The sequence below is a fragment of the Pleurodeles waltl genome, chromosome 5, assembly GCF_031143425.1.
Source record: "Pleurodeles waltl isolate 20211129_DDA chromosome 5, aPleWal1.hap1.20221129, whole genome shotgun sequence".
Classification (NCBI taxonomy): domain Eukaryota; kingdom Metazoa; phylum Chordata; class Amphibia; order Caudata; family Salamandridae; genus Pleurodeles; species Pleurodeles waltl.
Window position 1 is genome coordinate 747,367,431 of NC_090444.1, and position 12,341 is coordinate 747,379,771.

General features: G+C 42.7%; 1 protein-coding gene and 1 pseudogene across 1 annotated transcript in view; both read right to left on the bottom strand.

Annotated features, from left to right (window-relative positions):
• Positions 1 to 12,341, bottom strand: part of LOC138296005 (two pore calcium channel protein 1-like) — a 538,306-nt gene that overhangs the window by 21,786 nt on the left and 504,179 nt on the right. The gene's annotated exons all lie outside the window — the stretch shown is intronic.
• On the bottom strand, positions 11,748 to 12,299 carry LOC138296007 (ras-related protein ORAB-1-like; annotated as a pseudogene).

A 12,341-nucleotide genomic window follows, 5' to 3' on the forward strand; every position in this document is an offset into this window, starting at 1 on the left:
ATTTATATCACTTGCTAATGCATTACCACCAAATTTGAGTTGGTGGTAAAATATCAAGGTTTGCAATCACATTTCAGTTGCAAAACCTTGATACATAATACTGGAAATTGCTATCTGGAAGGGACACCCTAAACACGCCCCTTCCAAATTGCGAATTCTACACCCAAACTGTGATTCTGGAGAATCGCAGTTTTGTGTTTGTGCAACAGGAAAAACATTTTTTGCCATTGCAAAAGCCCGATTTTAGAAATAGGGCCGATTGCTATGGCAAAAATGCAACGTACACATGGCCCTTTGACTCTATGTGATTATGCAAGTCTTGCAGCTGGGAGTCCAGCAGGTCCTCAATTTCCTTACCAAGTTGGGCTAGCTTACCCTCAATGGTTTCTATGATAAGGCCAGAAATATTTGAAAACAGATTCTCTACCGGTCTTGTTTGGTTTACAGATGTGTTTTGTTTCTGATTAGCTACCCATCTTGGTTTGGAGCTTAAGGACTTAACAGGTTTATTGGGAACCCCAATTAGGGAGGCAGCAGTGTTAGTACACAGTAACATTGAGAATTTCTTTACTAATGGTACCCACTGCCTTTTTTAAAGTATCCATCAACAGTGCTAATCTCTTTTTTCCACTGGGAAAACCTCAACATTAGAGTCTAACTTGCAGTTAACCATCAAGACCAAACCTCCAAGGGTTCAAGGTATGACAAACAAACAGTACTAAGAAAACACAGATCGCACTCAAGAGGGTGTAGACCTGTCCCCACAGCGGTTCACCAGCATGCATCCCACGGTGAGTAAATACTCCATAATTAACCGCCCGACAGGCACGTAGAAGAAGCTCCCCCTCCAGATAGGGCTCTCCTGTGGCTTCTAGTCCTCGCCCCCTTGGCAGTTCACCAAGCAGTGCTCAGGGTTTGTATCTCTTCTCGCTTCTTTCTACAGGCTGATTGGCAAACAGTGACACTTAGTGCCCATAGTCCCTCCAAAGAGTCAAACAAAACAAGACAACAATGCTTCATGCAGCAGGGAGTGGGCAAGTGCCTTTAGTACAAAATCGGCAGAGCCCCTCCTCCCAAAGCGGGCCAGCTGCCAAATGTTGGATTCTGAATCCTGTGATCACTCCAGAGAGAACAGCAAAACATCTGAAGGTGTCACAAAATGCCTAGAAGTAACTCATGACATCCTGCCAAGAGATGTGGCCCAGCTGGACATCTTCCGGCTGATGACAGGAGAGGATGGACCTGGTCTTCGCCCAGGCACATGCCCAGGTGCTCCCTGCATCCTGTGCTGTGGGAGTGGTGCGCTGATTAATTGCTCCTGCTTGGCGTGCTGAATCCAGGTGTGGGGCAGCCTCCCTGCTGCACAGATTGTTGGAGCCTGCAGTCCTGGGCCCTCTGGCCATCACAGTCCTTAACTGAGCCAAAGGCTTATTTTATTTAGAGTAAGATTTTCACAGCCCGAGACTACTATTCTTGGCATTGTGGACCAGCAGGGAAAATGAATGGATCCCATGAGCTGGGAGAAAACTTCAGGAATATCAGTGTCATTGATTATTTTGTTTCTCAGAAATAAACTTGGGTCATGTTTCTGAGAAACAGAAATAACACTGTGCTGTCGCCTTGACATGCCTGACCTCTCAACATTACATTTCTGATGAAAGTGCTTCCACTGGATTAGCAGACATAATTTTGTTATACATGCTCCACCACTGCAGCTGCTAATTTTAAATATGGAGGTTAGTCTCCCACAGGGTGGAGAGGCATGGGGTCTCTGCTGACCTGGTGCCTAGGTGGGCTGTTCTCAAGACCCTTACTGACCCTCTACAGTCAAAGCTTGACCATAAGTACAATTGGTATGAATGGTAGCTAAAATATGACAGGAAATAGGGGGTGCTTATGTAATTAAGAAGAGTCTCATCTCTCCGCAAAATGTCAATCAGCAAGAAAAAAATGTGTTTTTCTGGGCGGACCTTGAGTTGAATTATTAAATAAAACAAGGGATAAGAGCGCGCGTAGGACAAGCAGAGGCCAACACTAAGGTAAGACCTAAACACACTGACAGACACCTACTCCTGACTGACAGAGGAGAAAACAAAGATGGGGTTCACCTGGACAGGAGATTGGCAAAGCCATTCTGCTGTATTCTGTTAAAGACTACAAAGGTCATACACTGTGAATAGCATGCTACACCTAGGAAATGTACTCTAAAATTAGCTAAGGACGGTTTAGTGACATGTACCTTAGCAACACATCTGACTAGTCATGGTACAGATATGAGATACACCTGGCTGCTATTACCTGAAAAAATCCAAAGCTGATCTAATGTAGCAAAATATTAATTGGTCCAGTCTGAACCTAATTCTGGCGGTGGCTCTAATGCAGTAGAGGAATAAGAAAGATCGGTAACCAGAAATGTTTATGATGGATAGCGACTTGATGGCTAATGAAACGACAGCAAGCTAATTCATTATTAGTTCCCATACTAGGCTGACTTCCTCAAAAAAGCACAACGCAAAAATGGGCCATCATTTCTTGTTTAAATGTTGAAACAAACCGACATTGCCACAACTGCATTACAATAAGTGTAATCTGGTTATTAATCAAGAGAGTCACCAACAACTCCAAAAATGCAAAATATACTCACACTTCTTCGTCCCTGTTTTATGTCAAATAGAATACACATCCTAAATATAACAGGTAAGAAATCACCCCTGTGATAACAATCGAAAATAGCACATTGGGTCCAAGGGAGAACTGAAAGGATGGGTGAGAGAACAAGGGAATGTAAATTAAGTTACACTCTATTTCCGCATAAGAAGCTCTACGCCGTGACTCGATGCCCCTTATATGTCTATGCGCTAGTTGTGGAAGCAGGTGAGTGCTCCTGCATATGGACGACAAACAGATTAAAACGGGCGGACAGAACTTCGCTAAAGTGAGACCATCTTGCAGCCCCCTACTCTGGCGACCCTAAAAAAGATAGAAACTTGGAATGAAAGGGTGTATCCTTCAGAGCAGAGAGTATTAACTGTTCAAAAGGAATGCGTGTATCTGAGACATACCAACAACCCTACAGCTCACCATGCTGCCTCACTCCCAGAGTCCATGCCATCCTTAATAATCATTGTACCATACACAAGGCTGTTCATGAGACCTCTCCAACAGTGTCTAGAGAGCCAGGGGTCTAAATAAAAATAGGTAATAGGGAAGCTACCCTTCGTCTCACATAATCTGTACTGAACTATCCCACATGGTGGGAAACTCAGAATTAACAACTCAGAGTCCCTTTACAAAAGAAAACCTTAACACAGTTCATGGTTAGGGGTGCCCCCTATTAGGATGGGGAGCTTGCATGCAACATCTGACAATCAAAGGTCTGTGGATAGGCAGAGAGACGACATAGCACATAAATCTTCTAGAAATATAGGCAGTGCACTAAGCACTCAAACATTTCCTTTTCTTTATCAAAGTATGATGAATCAAATGCACACCACCGTGCATCATACAAACAAACAAGGAGGAACAGCATGAAGACAGTTATCTTTGTAGGATCAAGCCATGCGCACTGAGCTCTGGACAGAGATCTGTCACTGAAGGCAATACATATCCCAGGAATCCAAACAAAATAGAGAATAACCCCTCAAACTAAGAGGGCAGGGTAGTATAAATCAAATTACTAAATGCTCCCATTAATGGCTGTTGAAACATATTTTTTGGAACATCTATTTGTTTTTTTCGAGAATAAAGGGAGGTAGAAAAGGGGGATAAATGTACACACTGCATTGTACACAGAACTGGTGTGGGTTTCAATATACAACACTCATTAGAGGTGGGCTGAAAACATATAGCATATGAAATGGTCTGTGCGTCCGACAATGTGACTGCTCTGTGCAATATAACAGTGTGCTTCACATACGAGACCTGCAGTGCAACATGTTTGTGAATATCAGGCTAAGGGAGGGGGAGCACAACTAGAGAGGGGGCAGTGAACATGAGAGAGCAGTAATTCAATATGTCTGTGGGCTTGTGAGGGACACTGGATAAAGGGGTGTCATGAAATGGAGTACAGCAATATGTGATAACTTGAGGGATGCGCAGCAGGAGTATGATCTGGGCTACAGAGAGGGTGTGTGGGGAAGGTAGGGAGATGCAAGAGTTGAACACAATGTACCTGGATGACTGGGCGGGGGCAATGCGTATGCAGTGCGCTCGCAAATGTGAAGTATTCATGAAGAGCTTTGTAGGTGTTCACTTTGTATCTTCAGTTTGAAGTCATTTAATAAAGTAGCCCACTGTGGAGAGATGGGCTGTTTTCAGAGACCGTGAGCTTCCTCGCAATGGAGTACCTCCTCTTTAGTTTCACCCCAGTTGCAGAGGGCACAATACCAAGCCTTTACCGGTGGAGGAGTTGGGGAGCGCCATTGTATTGTGATAGTGCCTTTAGCAAGGGGAAGGGCAATGCACGAATCAGGTGTGCACTCTATGTTGTTTTCTGTGCCTGAAGATACCAAGAGCACACACTTCCCGGGTCCACAGTTCTGTAAATTCTATGACCTCTTGTAGCCTTTTACGTATTGAGTGACCTAGACCCTGTAGTGTGGTGCAGGGCCATAGGATATGTTTAATGTCTGCGTCTAGGGTAGGACAGCGTAGACAGGTGATGTGTGCATTGTGAATGGTTCAGTCGCACAGGTGTGAAATATGCCCTATGAACACACTAATCTGGATGTTCTTCAAGCATGAGTTTCGTGAAACCTGGTGGGGGTATAATAGTGCTCGCTCCCATTCCTTGTCATGTATGGCCCTCCCAAAATCCCCCTTCCACTTCTGTTGCAGCACAGTAAGTGGGAACATCTAAGAGGGTACAAATGGCTCTGTACCGATGTCGGCCAGCACCCATTGTCAGGATAGTCTGCAGAACCGGTGTGGGGGTTCTGGATCCAAAAAGCCACACAAGGGACAGCAAGTGCTTCGTAATTGTCTATATATTAGGAACTGACCAACAGGAAGATTATATTCAGTGGCAAGCTAGTCAAAGGAGAGGAACAGACCAATGGAGTATAGGTCACCAGTTGTGAGTATGGAGTGGAATGCGTAAGATGCCATTTCTGTAGAGGAATAAAAACCTGTGAATTGGGGGAGGCCTACTAAGGGAAAGTTGGGTATGTATGTCAGTATGCGCGGGAGAGGAGATGGATTCTCTGCATGACTGATTGCCACCGCAACATGAAGGGGTCAAGAAGAGGAGACAGCACCCAGGGAGGAGAAAGTTACACATGGTCATGGTTGGAAGAACACCTTGGGAGTCACAGATCTCTCCCGTGTAGCACACCTGCTGTCCAGCGAGAAAGACACTAACTGTGCTGCCAAGAAGTATGCTTCGTAGGAGGGAGTACCTAGTCCGCTCTGCTCCACTAGGAGCTGTAATTTCTTAAGGGCTTTGTCAGTCAAAACCCCATATGAGTGTAGATTAAAAGGAGTCGAGATCCACAAAGAAAGTACGTGTGGGGATGTGTGGCTCAATCCTGGATGTGAAAGTGGTGTTGAATATTTTGCAAGATGCTGTGCACAGACACAAATCCGTTTTGATCTATTTGTATGAGGGACAAGACAACCAGAGAGTTTCTAGTAGCAAGGATCTTACTTAATATTTTATATTCAGCCCCTAAGATGGCAATGGGCTGATAAGAGTCCAACCATGTGGGGTCTCTGTCTGGTTTAGGTACTGAAACCAACAGAGTCTCTTGTAGGGAGTGGGGCAGTTCACCACAGTTGAGGGCAGCTTCATACATTGCTGCTAGACAGGGTGCTAATGCTGTAGTGAACTTGGAGTAGTATTCTAAAGGGAGACTGTTAAGGCCTGAGGTCTTATTATGGGCTAAATCTTGTGTCACGGTCAGGGTATCTACGGCTGCTTTAGTCGGTGGAGGTATAAGTGGGAATGGGATGTCTGCCAAGAAACCCAGTGAGGCAACCTGAGTGACTTCAGGGGAGTGTTGATAGATCGCGTAGTAGTAAAAATGTAATTCCTGTAGGATTTCACATTGGGTATGTACAAGAACTCCAGAACATGAACACATCTCTCTGATGATGGTAATAGGAGTTGAGAAAGCATAACTTGGCTGTGCCATTATGTATCATAAAACATGAAATAAAGGAGTGGTTATTTTCCTATGAAAATGTGTGAAGGTGTTTTTTCATATAACATGATGCACCGAAACGCATACAAATAAAGTGTAAATATGAATATAACTTTTTCATGTAAACCACATTTGTTCATTGTTTTGCAAGTATGTTTATGTTACAGTATTTTAGACACATTATTTTCATAATCATTTTATATTCACGAGAAACATGTGGAAAACCATCTAAACTAAAAGTGTATTCAAGTTTATTTTAGCTTTGCCAAAGGGAAGGCACGAGTTCTTCTTTGTATTTCTATCCTCTACATGAAAGTTTGTTTTACTGCATATTTTCCTAAGATGCTGCTAATAAGGATACAACTGAATAGAGAAGATAAGAAAGCCTGAGTAGATGTGTTACCAAGGTCGAGAGGAGTAACTGGGAGATGGCTGCCAAACTCCCATCTGAAATTCTTGAGCACTGGAGTTAACCAAGGCTGAACTGATTCAACTTCAAAAGGCTTAACTGTCAATTAGACAAATGATTTATGGAACTGTTGTTCAGTAGAAGATGTTAGCTGTGAAGCTTCTAGAAGAATCAAGATTGAAGTGTGGTTTAGCCAGTTGTAGATTCACATCAGAGCGGACCTCTCTGACATATAGACCTCACACTCTGTATTTTCTAAATGGCTTTACGCTATACACACCTCTCTTGGCAGAAACTTCTACAGAAGTTCCGTTGTGTTGACCCTTTTCTCTGAATTTCATAGATATTAGAATAGCTAGGAGTTCAACAGTTAGGCAGGAAAACTTGGATTTGGATTTAATGCATCAGATGCTTTTCCTCATTTTCTGCATTATCACTATTGAAATATTGGTTCTGCACATGCTGATTAAATTCAATGTTGTGTGACACTTTAATTCTCCTTTGGCGATTTTGTACATTTATACCATAGTTTTGAGACTCATTTATCTAAGATTGGCTTTGAGTCTGTAATAAAGCCCTTTGAACTTTATTTTCGTCTCTGAGTTTCAATGTGTAGCGAATAGGTTACACTGTAATTTGTACTGAGGAATTGTATTGTGTCTGTCCTCACCCCTCGAAATTTGGAAAAAGATTAATCGGACCCTAGATCTAGAAATAGTGCCAAGTGCAAGATCATGGCAGTGTCCTGCCAGATTAGCCAAGCAAGTTAGAGTCCGACATCGTCCTCTTCCCTGTAAACCTTGGCTACATGGGCCATAAAATTAAATCGCTGAAGGCACTCAAGCCGGGTGGTATAGTATGTTTTCACTGTTAAATAGGCAGGAATAATCATAGTGTCAGCTCTGTTCCTTAGAATGGCAAGTCGGGTTTCGGCCACAGTTACTTCCCTTTCCAGGGTTCGATGCACACAAACGATTTCTTGCATACAGATGACCCTGTTGACAAATTTAAATGCATCCACTCGATGGATCTAATGGAGGCAGAATTGCAATGCTCAGTGAAATAGTGTTGTATTTGGGTCTCTGGGCTGCACAAAAGGCGGGGTCTTCTAGGGAATCGCAAGGGAGTCGCCATAATGGTATTAGTAGACGTGAGGGTAGTCATAATAATCACCTTGCTAAATATTGTGATATAACATATCATTGCTTCACTCTCCTTGTCTCACCTCTTCCAGAGTGTTTGCAGTAATATATAAAAATATATCCCACGTCTCATAAACCAGACTCTGTTTTCAAGGGTGTGGTAAAAACATTGAGTTCCTACAGGTAGTGGACCCTCAACTCTAGGGTGTATCCTCAAATCTTTAAGGCCAACAAATTCCATGTCAAGCTTAAATATACAAAAATATATCCCTTCACTACCAGCCCCACTGCAAAGTTCCATTTTACATTTGTCTGTTGGTGAACTGATAATCCTACTGTTTGGCAATAGTCGTTCATGCTTAAAACTGGGCTCTGGTACCGTCGTAATATCAAGGAGCCTTGACGATAATGATTTCCCATATCAATTTAAAATTTTCAACACAAACTTCTAAAGGTATTAACAATGTAAATGTATATAAAATATTATTTTAATACACAGATATTGAGTCCTAAACTTCAGTTGGGCACATAATCCCAACCACATGTGCATTGACAATCTCAATTACGTTCAAATGCATAATATCCTGTATTCTCATCAATGTCAGAGTTACTACCTCAAATGCCAAGGCGAAAATCCGAAAAACAATACAAAACCTCACTGCATTATCTAAATAATTAACTCCTATGGTCACTGACTAGCTGTCATATACATTACGGAACCAAGGACCTAACTCACTACCTAAAACCCCTCTTCTCTGAGATTGCCACATACCTTCACAGTATGCAGATCATTGCATTCAGTCAGTCCATGCGTTCACCAGAGTAGAGAGAAGAGAACATGCCCCATAGACACTGGGCGGAGGATTTCAAGCCCAAGAAGACCAGAGGAGGTGTTCCAGCTCGAAAGATGACTAGGACAGACCGCAAGATGGGGGAGGTCTCTTAAGGGCGCCTTAATGGTGAGGAGCTTCTGTAGGAGAATGAGCAGCTGCAGCCATGGGAAAAGACCAGCTGAACTAGGCGTCCCAACAGATGGAAATTGACCAATAGACTGCTGATAAACAGGGTGATAGAGAAGGGTCTGGGAGTGACTTGTGCTTGCCGGACCTGAAAGCTGCCCAAATCCTGGCTGCCACCATGCAGACAAACACAGCGCTGGAAGTTAAAATTGACACTTTCTCTGAGGACGTGAATTTGCAGAGAGACGACCTACCAAAAAAACTTAAGCATTAGACATGGAGAAGGCTGTGGATCTTTGAAAAATGGATATCAAGGAGATGTGACCTAAGATGCGTTCACTAAGAGAACCCACTCAGCTTCTGGAGATGCAATAGGAGGATGCTGAGGGAGGATAACGGGGCAACAACCTGGATTTTGTGGAGGAGAATGCCCTTGAGGCTTTTCTGGAAAGCAGGGTCAGAGAGGTCCTTTACCCGACGAGCCTTTCAACTATGCTTATATTTGGAAAAGCCCATAGGGCCTTGGCACCTCTGCTGCCTCTGGACGCACCGATGTACACCGTAATAGCCAAAATCCTAAACTTCAGAGATGTTATTTTACAGAGCAACTGGCGCAAAGGCAAGGCGACATATGAAGGCCATGCCATACGTATTTTTCCAGACTACACACAAAAGGTCCAGTCATAAGGCAGTTATTTGTAGTTGTTAAGCAAAATCTAAGGTCCATGAACTTGCATTACATGTTGCTATACCCGGCCAAACTTTGGGTAATGCATGATGGGTAATCATGTTTATACACTACCCTGTAGGACGCTTGGTTGTGGCTGAGATGGGAAACACGTTCGAGCACAGGTTAGGTTGGGCAGACTCCTCACCCTGCAACAAGGTAGGGAAAAAATTGAATAGTATTAAGAAGCATAAATAAGCATGACTACTTCCTCTCCTTGTGGATATAGTGGTAGTAACAACACTGGAACTCTGGCAATAGAAATACAAACTGATACAGCTATGCCCCAGGAAGCCCCTGTGGGGGACACAGGTGATTTGCCGGAATCACTCATCTTGGAGCAGAAGATCTGATGGGGAAAGTTCTCCAGGAGCAGGAATGCTGAGAAATGCTAAGGCATACCCCAAATCTCGAGCAAACACTATATTTTACCTTGTTGTGCTAAAATTTCTCTCTGCGGACTTGAAACTGATGGTTTGGATGGAATATGACTAATAGTAACTAGTCTTCTTTGTACCTGATTGCAAATTGATAAAGATTCTAATGATAATTATGGCTTTTTGCTTGGAGGGAGGGAAGGGAGTGGGACATAGAAGGGCTGGTAGGGCCTCCGGACACGGCTTGAGGCTTTGGCATAGATTATTCATGTTTGCCTCAACCACCCCATCATTCGCTGGCTAGGACTGCTGAGAGAGGGGTGAGAGCAGACCACTAGGTTTTTTAGAGCTCTGTGGACCGCCTGGCCCAAGACCCGTCTGCTGCATTATAAGATTTTATTATTTTTAAAGTTAAAAGCTGCTCTTTTAACACATCCATCACAGCAGGTTCCTTTGTTTGCTACAGAAGGGGGAAATGGGGATGCACGTACTGTTTGTTGAGTGTATTCACGGGGCCCCGAGGGGATAGGTGGGGGGAGAATGAGGCTTTATTTTATACAGCCGTGTCAGGTGAAACACCAGATTACCGCTTGCATTTCGTAGCTGGCACTTTTATAGTGACGCACCCATCTCGCTGCAGGACGCACACATAGGCAGGCCCTTCCATGACTGCAGCCAAAGAAAGTTATAAGCACCCTAGTAGAATCAGAAATGGGACAACGAGGCAAATTATAGCAAGGAACGTGGCTCATATCAAAAGGTAAAGGGTACTGACCTTTTTAAAGCGGCAATCAGCCCAAATTGCGTTTTTACAGGGAACACACTTGATTGATGATGAAGTACTCAAACAATAGAAAGTGGAGTTGACAGAGATATGCAGTGACGTATTTCTCCTATACCAGGGTATCCCATGGACTCCATTGTGGTGCAGTTTAAACACTAGTACTCAAGAGCTGATATAGAGTGCCACTATATTAGAGAGAGCGGTCTCCTGGATGGGATGGAAATTTTCCTACCAAATATATATGCCCCAAATGTGGATGGCAGAGAATTTTTGCAAGTCTCTAGTAGACATTGTTGCACTCAAAGCAGATATTCTCCTTATTTGGGGAGGTGATTTAATTGAATAATGGATCACACTCTGGATAGGCATCCCGTCAAGTACCACACGAAACAGGGAATGGTAGAAACTCTTGACAGATGCAATGTGTTTTTTCCCTCTGTTTGGAAAATCAGTGATGTTTGCCCAACTTACACTGCTGATAAAAGGTAACTTAAAAATTCAGTAAGTAATATAAAAATGTATTTTCTTCCTAACTATAAGACAACACTCCATCACCATATAGTTAAATATTACTTCCAGTAAGTACAATATTCATTAAACATGTCTTCAGTTTGTTACATATGGGCAACAAATTACAATATGCTGCAGCCACAAATTATATGCAGAGTAGAAGAAAATATTAATCAGATAGACTAATCCTCCATTAATAACTCTACAAAATGAACTAGCAATTCAGATGTTACATAGAACAGCTCACTAAACTTTATTTATGCATGGACAGTGACAGACGCTATTATGCTGTTTGATACAAAATTGCTGAACTTCATCTTCAGAAGACCAAACCCGACAGTTAAACATGCCAACAGGAACATCAAAACAAAATTATATACTAATCAACCACAAGAGACAGTCTGGTATACGTAAAGCAATGAAGAATAAATTTAATATTTAGAAACCAGTACATACACAAACACACACAAAGGTTTAAAACTGTCCTGAAAATGTAGTCTGCGGTCTTGAGTCAGGCAATAAGAAAAAGTCAGCAATGACTATTTCCAATCGCTGACCGTTGGGGAGATTTAGAATCGCAGTACGGCTCCATACAGTACAATTAAGGCATTTTTTTTTGTCTCAGAATAAGATTGCAAATTCACTGGTTTGAGGCACGCAGGCAGATTTTAGTAGCACCCTTGTTTGGATTGCTTTGACATTGGACTTTTCTGCTCAACCAGATGTTGCTTCAGGGCCCATTCGCTTTTTAATCTCAGCTGCCATTGTCTTGAAAGCCTGTTCAACATTTGTTGCATTTTTTGTCTGGATTCCAAAATGGAATTGCAAGGGAGTCTGCGAATTCCTTTGCAGTTGACTAGTCTACTACTTTCTTTTTGGTCAAATCGCATTCATTTCCTACCAACAATTTGTTACCGTTTTCACTGGTGTAAGGATCTATTTCTTGCAGCCACTGTTTTACATTTATAAAGGACTCCTGATCTGTCACATCAAATACTACTACGACACCATGGGCTCCTCTGTAATAACTGGAAGTGACAGTCCTGAATCTCTCCAGGACTGCAGTGTCCCATATTTGAAGTTTAAGTGTTTTTCCTTATAACTCAATAGTTCTGATGTTAAGATCAACGCTAATTGTGCTGATATATCTTTCCGTGTGTCATCTGCAAACCTAAGCAGAAGGCAGCACTTTTCAATGTTATAGTCCCCCATGAGCAGCAATTTGAATAAATAATGACATTCAAGATTCATGCTGGAGATGTCACGCTCTCGCCCTTCCGCATCTGCACAGTT